The 13,062-nt window shown below is 48.0% G+C and overlaps 1 protein-coding gene across 3 annotated transcripts in view; it reads left to right on the forward strand.

Moving 5' to 3' along the window:
* The first annotated feature begins 6,733 nt into the window (after positions 1–6,733).
* The window catches only part of RAD54L2 (RAD54 like 2), an 81,863-nt gene continuing 75,534 nt past the window's right edge, over positions 6,734–13,062 (forward strand). For 2 of the 3 annotated variants that reach the window (XM_054167685.1, XM_054167662.1), the window contains exon 1: positions 6,734–6,866. The gene's annotated coding sequence lies outside the window, so the exon portion shown is untranslated. Of the gene's footprint in view, positions 6,867–7,004; positions 7,065–13,062 lie in introns of those variants that run through there. The other variant, XM_054167672.1, reaches the window with a different exon arrangement.

The raw sequence follows: 13,062 nt of genomic DNA on the forward strand, positions 1-13,062 counted from the left end.
ACCTTGGAGAGGAGGGCTTGGTAGAGCAGTGGTGGTGGAAATCTACAGATCTTGGTCAACAGATCATGTCATCTTCTCTGCCCCACAGCTAATGACAGAAAGGTAGAGCTGGTTGCAGGAAAAAGCAAAGCATGTACTAGCCTCCCCCAGCTCTGTGGCCCAGCTTCTCTCTTAGCAGAAGAACATTGCCTTTCTCAATTTGGAGTGGCAGAGAAGTGTGTTCTGCTTCCAGTAAAGACCAGTGAAGCTCCTGAGATATCTGCTGGAAAGACTCCTTGGTGCCTTGTCCTTGTAGTTTCCAAAGTGCAAGTGGAAGCAGAGCAGCCATGAGTAGCTGCTGGGTTTATTTTTCCATAAGGAGGGGAGGACATGATTTTTTTACCATATGTTCTCCTCTTGTCCCAGGTGAGTGGGATAAGAAAGGCTGTCCTGGGATAAGAAAGGCTGTGCTAGGCAGGAAAGAGTCAATGCATTCTGGGGGCAGAGTAGAGGTGGTTGTGCTTACCATGCTGCAACTGCTGTAACTAACTGGCTTGGAAGCAGGCCTTAAAAGGGGTAAGCTGAACCTAGAAGGGAGAGTGAAGATGTCTGGTTTCTCAGGCTGGGTAGCAAACATGAAACTGGTAAAGCTTTATTGGGAGACTATATTTTGCCTGCTTACTTCTCAGTGCCTCCACAGTATGTGGTTCTGACTGAGAAGAAAACTATCAAACTTCAAAATGTTTTAGGCCTTCCTGTGGGTTTGTTAACAGGCTTTACAGGTACTTCAGTGAGGCACTCACATATGGTGGAAGTGCAGGTCATATTTTGTCCCCTGCTACAGTAGGTCTGGGCATTGCACATTTATGTGGGCTTCACTGCTGGCGTCACAATCCTTGTACTTGGTGGTTAACTGGGGTGAGCCCTGCTGTAGCCAGGTACCCTGCCGTGGGGACTGTCAGGAGCAGCTGTGTGACCTTTTCTAGTAAGTTGTTGCCTTGATTACTTCCTAAACTAGTTACTTTTATTTATTTAAACATAGCACTGCCTCCTCTGTGAGGAGAAATACCTGATCTTGCTCTCACTTTTTCCTGTTACTCTGCATGTTGTCATACCTTTGCTATTTCCTTTCCTGACCCAAAACTGTAAACCCTTCCACCTTCCTCTAGAAGAGGTGGTGCCTTGTCTTACCTTCCTGCTGCCTTCTCCTGGTGGCTGCTCCCAACTCTATCAGCCAGTGCTTGACAATGGAGCATTGAAGGCTGAGGAGTGCTTCGTGTGAGCAGTGCTGTGCTAAGTTATGCAATGGCATTACAGCCCTTCAGTGCCCTAATCCTTCCCAAAGCTGCTCACCACAGGGTTAAGAAAGCAAAAGAAAAGCCAGCTGTCCAGCAGAGATACCTTCCTCTGCAATGACACTCAGTCTCCTGGATTGGGCTAGTGCAGAGCCCAACGTGAGGAGGAAGTGTTCAAGGTGTTTCCTGGTTGCTTTTAACTTGCTCCTGATGAAACTTGTTTCTGTTCTCCAGTGTCTGGTTCTTAGCCCCTTCTAGTGGGTGAAGGAGAAGACTGCAGACTGGAGGTGAAGGTGAAATTCAAGCTCATGGAGGCTGATTATCATGAGGCTGGTTAAACACCCATGAAGCCAAACCACAATAAATTTAATAGGCTCCTCTGAAATGAGGGCCCCAGGTAACTCCCTGGCCAGGACCTTCATCACTCCTGTGAGTAAGGGACTGCCTGGAGTGCACCTCTTTCTTCCACAGTGGGACCATGCAGCAAAGGGAATGGTGAACAGCATCCAGAGCAAGCACCAAATGAAGAAATAAGGAAAATCTGTGGTAAGCAAAGGTATGTTGGAAAGGAGGCAACACAGCTGTGATTAATGGTGGTGCGACGCAGAACATCGCAGAGCACTGCTGACCAGGCAGTGTCTCCAGGAGGCACATGTTGTAATGCCACCATAGCATACTGATGACCACACCTACTCTCTATCAGATAGAGTAACACAAATTAGATCCCATGCTTGAAAGAGAAGGGCCTAAGAAAGGACATGTTCATCAGCAATAGGAATTGCTGTAGCCGTTGTAATGCTGTCACTGGAACACTTGAGAAACCATTGCTGCACTTGTGGTCCCATCAAACTCAATACACTTGTGCCAGTGATGAGGCTTGTGATTTACTAATTACTTTGAATGAGGCATTATATGGCAACTCCCAGCTGCTTGGGTTGTAGAGTGAAATTCAGACCTGCTCCTCTGATTGTGGACTGCACCTCAATAATCAGTTCTTCTTCCAGCCATCCCATTACAGGCTTTCAGTTTCCAGAGCTCCTGGACAGAGCTTAGGATAGAAGAATCCAGAGGTCAGAACACTGAAAACAAAGTTGAGTTACCTTCCTGATGGGATACTTTAATCTCTTTAGAGACAGCCTTTAGAGAGCCTGGTCCTCTGTGGCAGGGTGAGTAGGTTTAGCAGATGCTTCTAGAACTTTCATGAATTTGCATTGCAAAAGGCATTTCAACTTCCTATGTGTTTTGTGGATTACACATTTCAAGACACTTGTTTAGAGGTGCAGAGACCTTCCCAAATCCTCTCCTTCACCTCTTTTAAAGACTCTGTTGTAGGAAGAGGGCCCCGAGTATCTAGAGCAATACTGACCTCCCAGTCAGGACACTGAGCATCAGTGCAGTGGAGTTACTTAATGATTGCTTTTGTCTGGACACAAAACTGAGGACCAATGGCTCTGTATATTGGGATCTAACCTGAACCTCTGATCAGAAAAGTTGTGAAAGGTAGCACTGTGAAAGTGCCTTTTCCAAGTAGCATAAAACTCCATAAATTGTGCTCTGATGGACAAGAATGATGTAGCCAAGTGCAGAAGTGCTCATGGTTATGAGAGAATCAATTAGGGCATGCTGATGAATAATGCATGTGCAGCTCAGGAGGGATGGATGACATTGGTTCTATTTTTGTACTGTTAATTGAGAGTGATTCTAGGACATTAAAAAAAGCACAAAGGAAAGATGGGGAGCTTTGGGGAAATTCTGGTCAGAGCTTCAGGGGCTGGAGACCCACCATCAGTGCTTCCTGTCCATTAAGATATGAAAACCTCAGGAAGAGGAATTATACTAATGTCCTCTACAGCTCCTAATCCATGTAACTGATACTGCCCAAGAACCCAATTCAGACTGTAAATGATATGGGCATTTAAGGAGAGAGAAGTTGACGCTGTTGCTTTGAAATCTGATGGTCTCTCCTGTGTTAAGATAACATCTGCTTTGCTCTCTTGATATCTAGTCATAGGGTATTGATCCCTGTTCATCCCTAGAGATGAGGTTCTGACATTCTTTGGATGTGCAGGGACATCTAAAGGAGATTTGGTGCAGTGGGGTGCTGGAAGAAGCCTGGGATCCTGGTGGGAAATGATCTGTTGCAGCTCTCATGTACTGAAGTTCCCTGTGTGCTAGCATCCAGCTGTGTCCATGAGAACACCCAGTCCAAATCAAATGCTCTGTGGATCTTATAGGTCTTGCCTTGGGCCTGTGCATTGGCTGGGTTTGCAAGAGCCAAGAATTCCATGTCAACTCTGAGACTGGCATAACTGCTGCAGGCTAGAGCAGGAGTGTGGCAAAGGAGGAGTATTCCACATCCCTTTGCTTTGGTGTTTCCCAACACCCAGCTCAGGGAATTTCCCTGTGCTTGGGTGGCTGCCCAGCTCAGATTAAAACCTGGTGCAGGTGCCCAGTAGTAGTCACTTTAGGCAAAGGACATGAGGGAAGGACAGAGGGCACACCACTGTGGTGAGCAACCAGTGACTGGCCTGAGGAAACAGGCAATTTGTTGTCTGCATAGCAGGTGTTGATGTATGTTTGACAGGCTGTGAGGGGACTTGAAAGATTATGTGGATGGTTGTTCCACTTGGGCTGGGTGGGAACCACTGATCCCACCTGGACAATTTCAGACTTTCTATATTTGCCTGCCCTTGGAGGGTTGCTTCCTCAACCTAACCTTCCACGCTGATGGTACCTGTTTAAGGAGCCAGAGCTGCCACTTGTGATGGGACTTGAGGATAGTTATGGTTTTTTTGAGGAATAATACCTTAGCTTCCTACCCTATCTGGTGTAACTCCAGCTTCAATGGTACATAGTCATGCTTGCTGCTTGGACTGAGTAGTGGTGATAGTGTGATTTCCTGGTGGCCTCTGCTTCAGTGTGGTGAATGTGAGTGTCCTGAGGCTTCACTGAGCTACCTGCTGAGAAAGCATGAGTGATGGGGAGCTATGTGAAGCAGCCAAACACTGTAGAGGGACAAACCAAGCCCAATGCATCCACTGGACAGGATGGATCTCTGATCACAAATGTTCATTGACTTTGAAAGATAGTGGTTGTACATCTGTAGAAGCCAAGAATATTTTCCTAGGTCTGTTTTAGGTACTTTAGTTAACTTCATAGATATACATAGAATGTGCTGGCTGCTGAAGTGCTTGTGGGATATGCCCTTGAAGCAGCCATCCTTAGCTGGACTGTGGTTGTCAGTGTTGTTGTGGAGCAAATACCTGAAGTGTGATGGTTTTAATGTTGCAATATGGAATAAAACCCAGTAAGAACTCCTGACTTACCCTCTGGGAGCTCTTCTGCCTGCTTTAACTTGCACTTCTTCCACTCTGCCTCTGAGGCCTTTGATGTCATTCTTCTCTCTGAATGCCTCCTCTTTGTGACAGACTAGGGCAAGGAAGAAAAACTTGGCATTTCACATCAGCTTTAGTAGAAGAAGGTCCCATGGCAGATTTGGATGTGTCTAAGTGGAGAGGAGGATAAAAGCTTTCTGTGATACCTCAAGGCTTTGTGAAGTCCCCTGAAGCAAACCCAGAGATGGCTCTGTGGTGGATCAGCTCTGGCTTCCTGGAAGTCCAGGAGACCTCTGAAGGGATTGAGATACACCAGTGATGGTCAGGCTGTCACTACATATTCACAGCACCAGAACAAAGGGACACAGTCTCAAGCTGTGCCGGGGGAGGTTTAGACTCAAAGTGAGGAGAAAGTTCTTCACCGAGCGAGTCGTTCGTCATTGGGATGTGCTGCCCAGGGAGGTGGTGGAGTCACCGTCCCTGGAGGTGTTCGAGAGGGGATTGGATGTGGCACTTGGTGCCATGGTCTTGTTGTGAGGTCTGTGGAGACAGATTGGACTCGATGATCCTTGAGGTCTCTTCCAACCTTGGTTATACTGTGATACCAGTCTCCCACTTATTTTTCATGCTCTGGATATTTGAGGATAGCCTGGGGAGCCAGACAGGCACTTTCTCTGCTGGTTGTAGTCTTTTTCTTCACTTTAGCAGAAGGAAATCCCAGGCCTCTGTTGTTATACAGGAGGAGAGGCACGCTCTGTGCAGTGTCAGTGGTGTGTCCTGGCAGTGATGATGGCTATTGACATGCTGGGCTGTGTCTGTCTGTGGGGCTATGGCCAGCTGGTGGAGATGAGTGATGAGCTCCTCTTTTACTGAGCGCTCATTAGATCACATATCAAATGCTGTGTGTGGCTTTGGCCCTCATGATATGTGGAAAAGGTGAAGTGGACAAGTCCTGTGGAGTCTACTGGAGCCCAATGGAGGGCCACAAAGGTGCTGAGGGGACTGCAGCTTCTTTCTTACAAGGAAAGGCTGAGAGACTTAAAGCTCTTTAGCTTGGAAAAGAGCAGACTGAGAGGGAATCTTCTCAATGCTTATCAGTATCTAAAAGGTGGAGGGCAAGAGGATGGAGTCAGATTCTTTTCAGTGGTGCCCAGTGATGGGACAAGGCACAATGGGCACAAACTGCAAAGCAAGAGACTTTACTTAAACGTAAGAAAAAAATTATTCACTTTGCCGGTGCTGGAGCCCTGGAACAGGCTATGCAGAGGTTGTTGGAGTCTCCTCCTCTGTAGAGATTTCAAGTCTGCCTGGTTGCAGTCCTGGGTACACTGCTCTGGGTTACCCTGCTTTAGCAGGGGCCTTCCAACCTCTACCATTGTGTGACAGATTGATTGATTCTGAGGCTGAGAGGCATAACAAGCTGAGGGAAGTGGATGGGTTGAGTTGAAGGATTTGGGTGGACTCAGTGGTATTTGTTCAGCACCTGCGTGGAGGTGGCAAAGCCAGGTTTCTAGCAGGAGAACGAGGAACAGTGGCTGTAATTAACGAGTCTTTTATCAGACTGGGTGTGAAGAGTTCTCTCCTGGGGAGAACACCAGTGCTGGAGCAGGCGCTTGGAGGCTGATAGCATTTCGTAGACGGAGGGGCTTAGGACTTGACAGGATGAGGCCCAGAGCTAAGCTCTGCATTGTCCCTTGGAGGGTGGGTGGAGGAGAGAGTCCCTGCTGCCCCTCAACCTTTGTTATCCTGCAGTGAACGAGCCGGCCGGAGAGGCCCCGTACCCAGCGCTCCCGCCGATACCTGCCCAAGACCCTAGGTGGGCGGCCGGGACCGCCAGCCCCGCTCTCCGGCCTGCCCGAGCGGCGGATGAGGCCCGCGGGACTCCGTCTCGGCGCGCCCCGCCGGCGCGGAGCAGCCCCAGCCCGCAGCAAGGGGTTCTTTACGGCCTCCGAGGGGAGCGGAGTCCCCCGGGCCGCTCGCTTCCCACCGCGCCGTGCGGCTGCCGCCGCCTTCCTGTCTTGCGGGCCGAGGAGGAACCTTTCTCCGCCCTGCGGAACCTTTGCGGCGAAGGCGCCTGTTGCTGCCCGAGGGATCCTGCGGCTGCTCCGGCGGGGGGTTGGGGGGGGGGGGGGCCGGACGCTGGGTGATGCGGCCCCCGAGCGGCGGCTGAGCGCCGAGGCCGGAACGGAGGCGGGCGGGCGGCCGCTAGCTCCCGGTGGCTGTCGCGGTCCGCAGGCCCCCCCCGCCCCCCGCCGAGGTGAGAGCTCAGCGGGGCGGCTGAGGGAGCGCTGTCGGCGCCACAATGGGAGCGTGCCGGGAAGGGGCGCGCCGGCAGAGGCCCGCGGTCGCCCGCCCTGCCCCGCCCCGCCGGGGGTGTGTGGGCAGCGGCGTGGGGCTACGGCCGCCCGCCTCGGGGTGTGTAGGGGCTGTAGCGATGGGCGAACGGATCGCCAGGGTAGGAGTGAGGGCTGGCGGGGGAACGGCTACTGGGCCCGAGGGGGCAGAGTAGTGGCGGAGGACAAACGACCACCCGATCTCAGGGGGCCGGGGCTATGTTATGGCCGCTGGGCCCGGGCGTGGGAGGGCGGTGGGCCAGCACCCCGGCTTTGGGGAGCTACCAGGCATTGCCGGCTGACATTGCTGCCGGGCCGGGGGGGGGGGGGGTGGGGCGGGTCTCGGTGCTGGCGCGGTGGGGTGAGGGAGCCGGGGGCTGTGCGGCTGCCGGGCCAGGCCCATGGCTGTGCCTGGCGCCGCGGCTCGGGCTGAGCTTGTACCCGTCCCTCCGTGCCCCGCCGGCTAATGAGGGACCGCTGAACCTGGGCTTCGGGACTGGCAGGGCAGCGCGGCTCGGCTCGCTCAATATCCCGCCGAGTTTGGGTCGGAGCACGGCGCGTTGCGAGGCCTAAGCGAGGTTCTGATTTACGGGGGTGGGGGGTGGAGGGGTTAGGCGGGGGGGAGTGGGCAGGAGGCAGCCTCGGCTGCACCTTATTCCCGTAGGGTGCCGTGGCACCTCGGGGTGCCAGCCAGTCCTGGAAGGGGAAACTGAGCTGGAGGGGCCTGGCTGAGCCCGGCTGTGCCGGGGTACAGTGGTTGTCACGCTCCCGCTGTGACTGAACAGCAGTGATCCCTGGGACTGGTAAACAGACATGCAAAGTATGAATTTAGTGTCTGCCTGAGAGAGGTTGGTGAGCTCTGGAAGGGGAAAGCTCCGTGTGCGGAGCCGTTGCCTCTTCGTTCTTCCTCTGGTCTCACCTCTTTTTACTTTGCTCCTTCCATGGAGTGGTTTATGGGTTACCTTTGCTGATGGTTAGGTTGGTGACTAGACATTTCAGTGCTCACATTTGAGGGACGTTGGTAACCTCAATTGATTTCCCCTCCTGCCCCGTCATCGATTTGTACAAAGCCGGTGCTTTGAAAACTTCTTAGAACATCACTTTAATCTATATGCAGGTGGGAAATGTGTATACGAAGAACCTTAGCTCTTTAAAAGCATATAATGGGGCTCTATTTTTCTGTTTTAATGCTAATAGGATGGTAATGATCACATTTGCCTGCCTTAACTTTCTTGACGTTGGGTATTCTTTGTATGGTTGTCCAAGAAGCATGCTTAGTCAATAGTTATTTAGCCTGTAAGGAATCGCTGCAGAAACTTCTGTATTGGTTTAAGAAGTTCCTGCTGCCTGGCCAAAGGTGTTAACTCTGCTTCCATTCTTAGAGTAGCAGACTTTCTGAGCACTCTGTTTCAGTGCAAACTGAACTAATTTAGACTCTACAGCCTTTGTTTTGGTGGTTCTGCTGTAGGGGCAGTAGAACCCAGCAGAGGGACAAAACCAAACCATCCTGCTTGGAGCACTGCAGGTGCTTCTGATGGGAGCTCTGACATGGCCTTGGTTTGCTAAGTGAGGCTTCTTTTCCCAGGTGTGAAGCTATACATCCTGAATATACAGAGCAAAGAACGTAGCTTCTTATCCTGAGACCTTGTCAGCATCAGAATATAGGGGCTGTTCATTAACGGTAGGTGATGAATGTCACATTTCCAAGAAAAATGCAGTTGCTGCTTTAAGGAATAGCTGTTGTGCATCTGTGATGTTTTCTGGGTTGAGAGTGTCTCAGACCGAATAACACCTTCTCCTTCCCCCAAAGAGCACAACGTTTAGCCGCTGTGTTCCTCTTGTAGTCCACTTGGGTGACTGGTTAATTCCTGCATCTCTGAATACCTTTGATATTCCAATTTTAATACTTAAAAGTATTGCAGATCTGGATGGGAACATCATCTGCTCTTTCGAGGGGGAGAACCAAATAACTTATTTTCATCTCCTCAGCAGTGGTTGTGTTTTAGTGGAGATTTGAAAGGTGTAAAATTTGGCATAGAAAATTGTAACAGGAGTTATACTATACTCTGGGGTCCATGTTGATGTCACAGAATAATTCAAGTTGGAAAGGGCCTCACGAGGTGTCTAGTCCAACCTGCTGCTCAGAGACCTGCTTTGTTCATTCAGGTCTTAAACCCTCCAAAGACAAATTTGATCAGTCTCTGGGTCCTTGTTCCAGTGCTTGACTGTTCTTGCAGGGAAAAACCTTTATGTTAAGTCACAGCCTCCACTGTTGCAGTTTGTCGCGTGTTCTTGTGTCTCATACCTCTGTGCAGAGCCTGTGCCCAGTCTTCCGTCTTCTTGATAATCTCTGTGCAGGTATGGGAGATCTGCTGTCAGCTCCCCAAAGCCTTTTCTTCTCCCCATCTCTGACAGCCTTTCTTTACACAGCATCTCAATAGCCCTCCATGAAACTCACTCTGGTTTCCGTGTCTTTTGTGTACTGAAGATGTCCAAAACTGCACATGGTGTTTCAGGTGTGTCTAAAAAGTACCCCATGAAAGGAAGATCAGATCCTATGATCAGGCAGGCTGTGCTGCTGGCGCAGCCCGGTGTGCTGTTAGCTTGCATCACTGGCAGGGCACACTGCTGACTCATGTTTAGCCTTCTCTCCACCATGGATGTGTTTGTGTGTAGATGTGCACGTGTGTGCATGTATGTGTTTGATACACACACCCAGCCCTTCTCTCTCTTGCTTCTGTCATGCATCTCTGAAACAGCCTCGTTGATGTGTGTGCATAAATGCATGTGTATACATACATGCTTGCATCAAGTTACACCTTCTGCAGCACTAAACAGTAGTTCTTCCATCCTTTCCCACACATTCCAGTTGTTGCTAGTGGTACTTTTTGGCTGCTTGGTTTTTCCTAACTTCTCTGCTGTCACACACATCCTGACTGGTTGTGCCTCCCAGCTCTCAGGTCTGCCTGTTGAGTCATCTTCACTTTGGTACTCCAAATGTCCTTGCTTTAAATCCCTCTTTGAGATGTGTCAAGTTACTAGGTGAGGAAGGGAGTGGTAGTGGAGTGAATCTTTTCCATTAGGATTTCGTTGAATCCCGTTTGATCAGCTTCAAATCCAGCATGTGATAACGTAGGAAGTGTGTTTTCAAATGCGCTTGTTTAGAGGTGTGAGTTACATGAAACACTTTGATGCAGTGTTTGTAAGAATGCAGTTAGCTGCAGTGCAATTATGTTCATGTGATTTCTTGAATTTGTTTCCTTCAGGTCCATAGAAGTTTTTGGGAGATAATTCCCTGCAGGATAAATCTTTTCTGCTGCCCAAGTTTCTTACTTTAAAGTTAGTTCTGGAGGCCTTCGTTCCTGCAGAGGTTAAGCACCATTTGGTATTCCTAGGTGCTTGCTACAGGAAGAATTCTGAGATTTCTGTTTACACAAAATAATTTCTACATGGTATTTTCCTGATTGTCAAGTATGTTGAGTCAATTACACCTGGGTTTGTTTTGTATGCTCATTGCATGCCAGGAATTTGTTGTGTTTAAACAATACCCTTAGCTGTATAAAAATAAAAGAATGTATAAAGAGCTGTGGTTCCTCCTGCTCCCCCAAATCAGGGTTTATTAAGTACTGGCACTGACACAGAAGAAGCAGACATCAATATTTAGATTTGGACTTGGAGAATGGCAGATGGTAATTTGGAACAATGAAATTTTAATTTCTTGGTAGCTTTTAGAAACCTTAAGTTTGGTTTCTAGGGTTTTATGCTTATTAGGAAATAGAGTTTTAAAGATGAAGGAGATAATAAAGAAACACCATTTATTGTTTGAGAAAGGGGCAGTCCAGTGTCATTACACACTGCGAGGAGGAAGAAGGTGGGCTTACAGGTAGCCATGAGGGGAAAATTGTTGCACAGACACCTTTAGAAGCTGGTTGGACTTCTGAGAATGTAGTGATGGGGTTTGGTTGGTTGGTTGTCTTTTCTAAGTCATTGTTCTCCTACATTAGCTAGCTGCTGACTTTCATATGAAGAAAGTTGCTAATCAATATTTTGTATGTGGTACCCAGCAGGTACTAATTGCACATATTTGCTAACAAAATGAGTGTATCTGAAACTGAAACAAGTTTGGAGGGAAAAGAAAAACAGGGATGGAAAAAGTATCTATCGCTTTCAGCCATGCAGATATAAAACTTACCTTAAGAGTTGTTGCTTTTAATAGTGCCTCAAAGTATAGAAGAATAGGCTTTTAGAAGTTCTTGAAGGTCAGATATAGCATTGACTCGGTTTTATGTTTGAAGTGGAATAGTAGAATGTCAGTGTGGTCCTGCAGGCGAGACTGATTGACTGCTATTGTAATCTCAGAGCAGCTGTGATGACATAAACCGTGTTTTTGCTCAGTGGTGATGTGGACTTGGGGTCAGTCTGACACCTCTAGAAATCTTGTGGCATTTTGAAGGTAACTAGAGCTTAGTTCAAGTGTGGGAAAGGATGTATCACACTTATCACACTTACTACCTCACACTAAATTTAATAACAGCATTTTCAGCATGGTCTGTAATGCACAAGTAGGAGCAGCGGTTTGAAGTTCTCTGTGGTAGCCTGTTAACTTGTCCTAAAGCTGCTATTCTTCAGGTGTGTCTACAAGTTTGGATGCAGAAACAGGGAAAAGAGGAATGAAACTACTTGAGTATTAGCAAGAGCTGATTATTGAAATATCAGAAAAGACTTAAAGGCTGGTACACACCTCTCTGGAGGAAGTAGTGATTCTGTGCTCAAGAAAAGTGCTGAATAACTTCATGACTGAAGATAGCCTTGAAAAATCTTAAGATCTTAGAAATCTTAAGAAATAAAAATTCTTAAGAGGAAGACATTTCACCAGTTGCTTCAAAACAAAGCTGAAATGTGTTAGATGCTATCAATGTGGTTTGTAGTATAAACACTAAGTACGGTGTTCAAACCTTACAACCAGCGCCCTCTACTACTGTCCTGAATCCTAAGAGAGGTTTGTGAGCTGCCAAGTGCAGTTACCATTAGCTTCTTGAACACCTTTTTGAGAAGGAGAGTTGCTGAGATATATGAACCAGCTTCTTGCTCTTATGACTTGATGTGACTCTGTCCTCCTCATCTTCTACATGTGCAGATCTGTACTGGTGGAAGTATTAGTAGGTGTAGTACATTAGTACGAAAAAACTTACCTGCTGCTTGAATTGAAATTGTTAACCAAGGATTAAGCGCATTAAGAGAAGCTTTCTTCAGCCACTGTATTTGGCTCTGTGCTGGTGGACTTTTGCTGGCAGAAAAGTAAAAAAATCAAAGGTGGGAGAGCTCAGTGCACCCCCATGCTTTCTTAGGTTACAAATACATCAAAATGTGTGCTGAACATGAGGACTGTGATTGGGGCCTAGCATGCAGAGCAACACAGTTTACACAACAAGAGAGCATTAAGAGAGGCACTAAACTTATAAAAGCAGTTTAAAGAGGTTATGTAGTGATGTGGCAGATTACAGGCAGATACCTTTAGCATTCTCTCTGGAAAGCTAGCTTGATCTAATTAACAAAGAGTGGGAGCTGTATGTGAGCAGCACTGATCAACAGAAACCACAGAATCTTTTTGTGTCTGGGCCAATACAAAGGTACAAAGAGTTTGTAGGGCAAGCACACTATAGTTGTTGAAATGTGGTGGAGGTGACACGATCTTGACATTCTTCCCTTAGCAGTGAAAATTGTTACCTTTCTTTTTGCTTGAGAATAAAGCTTTTCTAGCCCATCAGAAATATGGAGATAATGTTTTAGAGATGTGGTAATTTCTCCAGTCTGAGAAACTCGGTGTTACCCTGAGTGTCAGTATCACTTAAGTGTGAGTTATTGTATTTAGAGTTGTTGAATCCAGGATAAATAGTTCCTTGCAGTGTATCAGTTTCATGTGGATTACTCTAGCTGTGTGTTGCCCTCAAAGGGCAACAATCACCAACCAAATAAACCTCAAACCAAACAAAATCTATCAACCCCAAAAAGCCTGGAAAGGGACTGTGGGGTAGGAGTGCTCACCAGCTTGCTAACATGGAAAATCGGATGCTACTCAAAAAGGAATTGATTGTGAAGGGCTGCTAGTAGGATTTATTC

The sequence above is a fragment of the Dryobates pubescens genome, chromosome 1, assembly GCF_014839835.1.
Source record: "Dryobates pubescens isolate bDryPub1 chromosome 1, bDryPub1.pri, whole genome shotgun sequence".
Lineage (NCBI taxonomy): Eukaryota > Metazoa > Chordata > Aves > Piciformes > Picidae > Dryobates > Dryobates pubescens.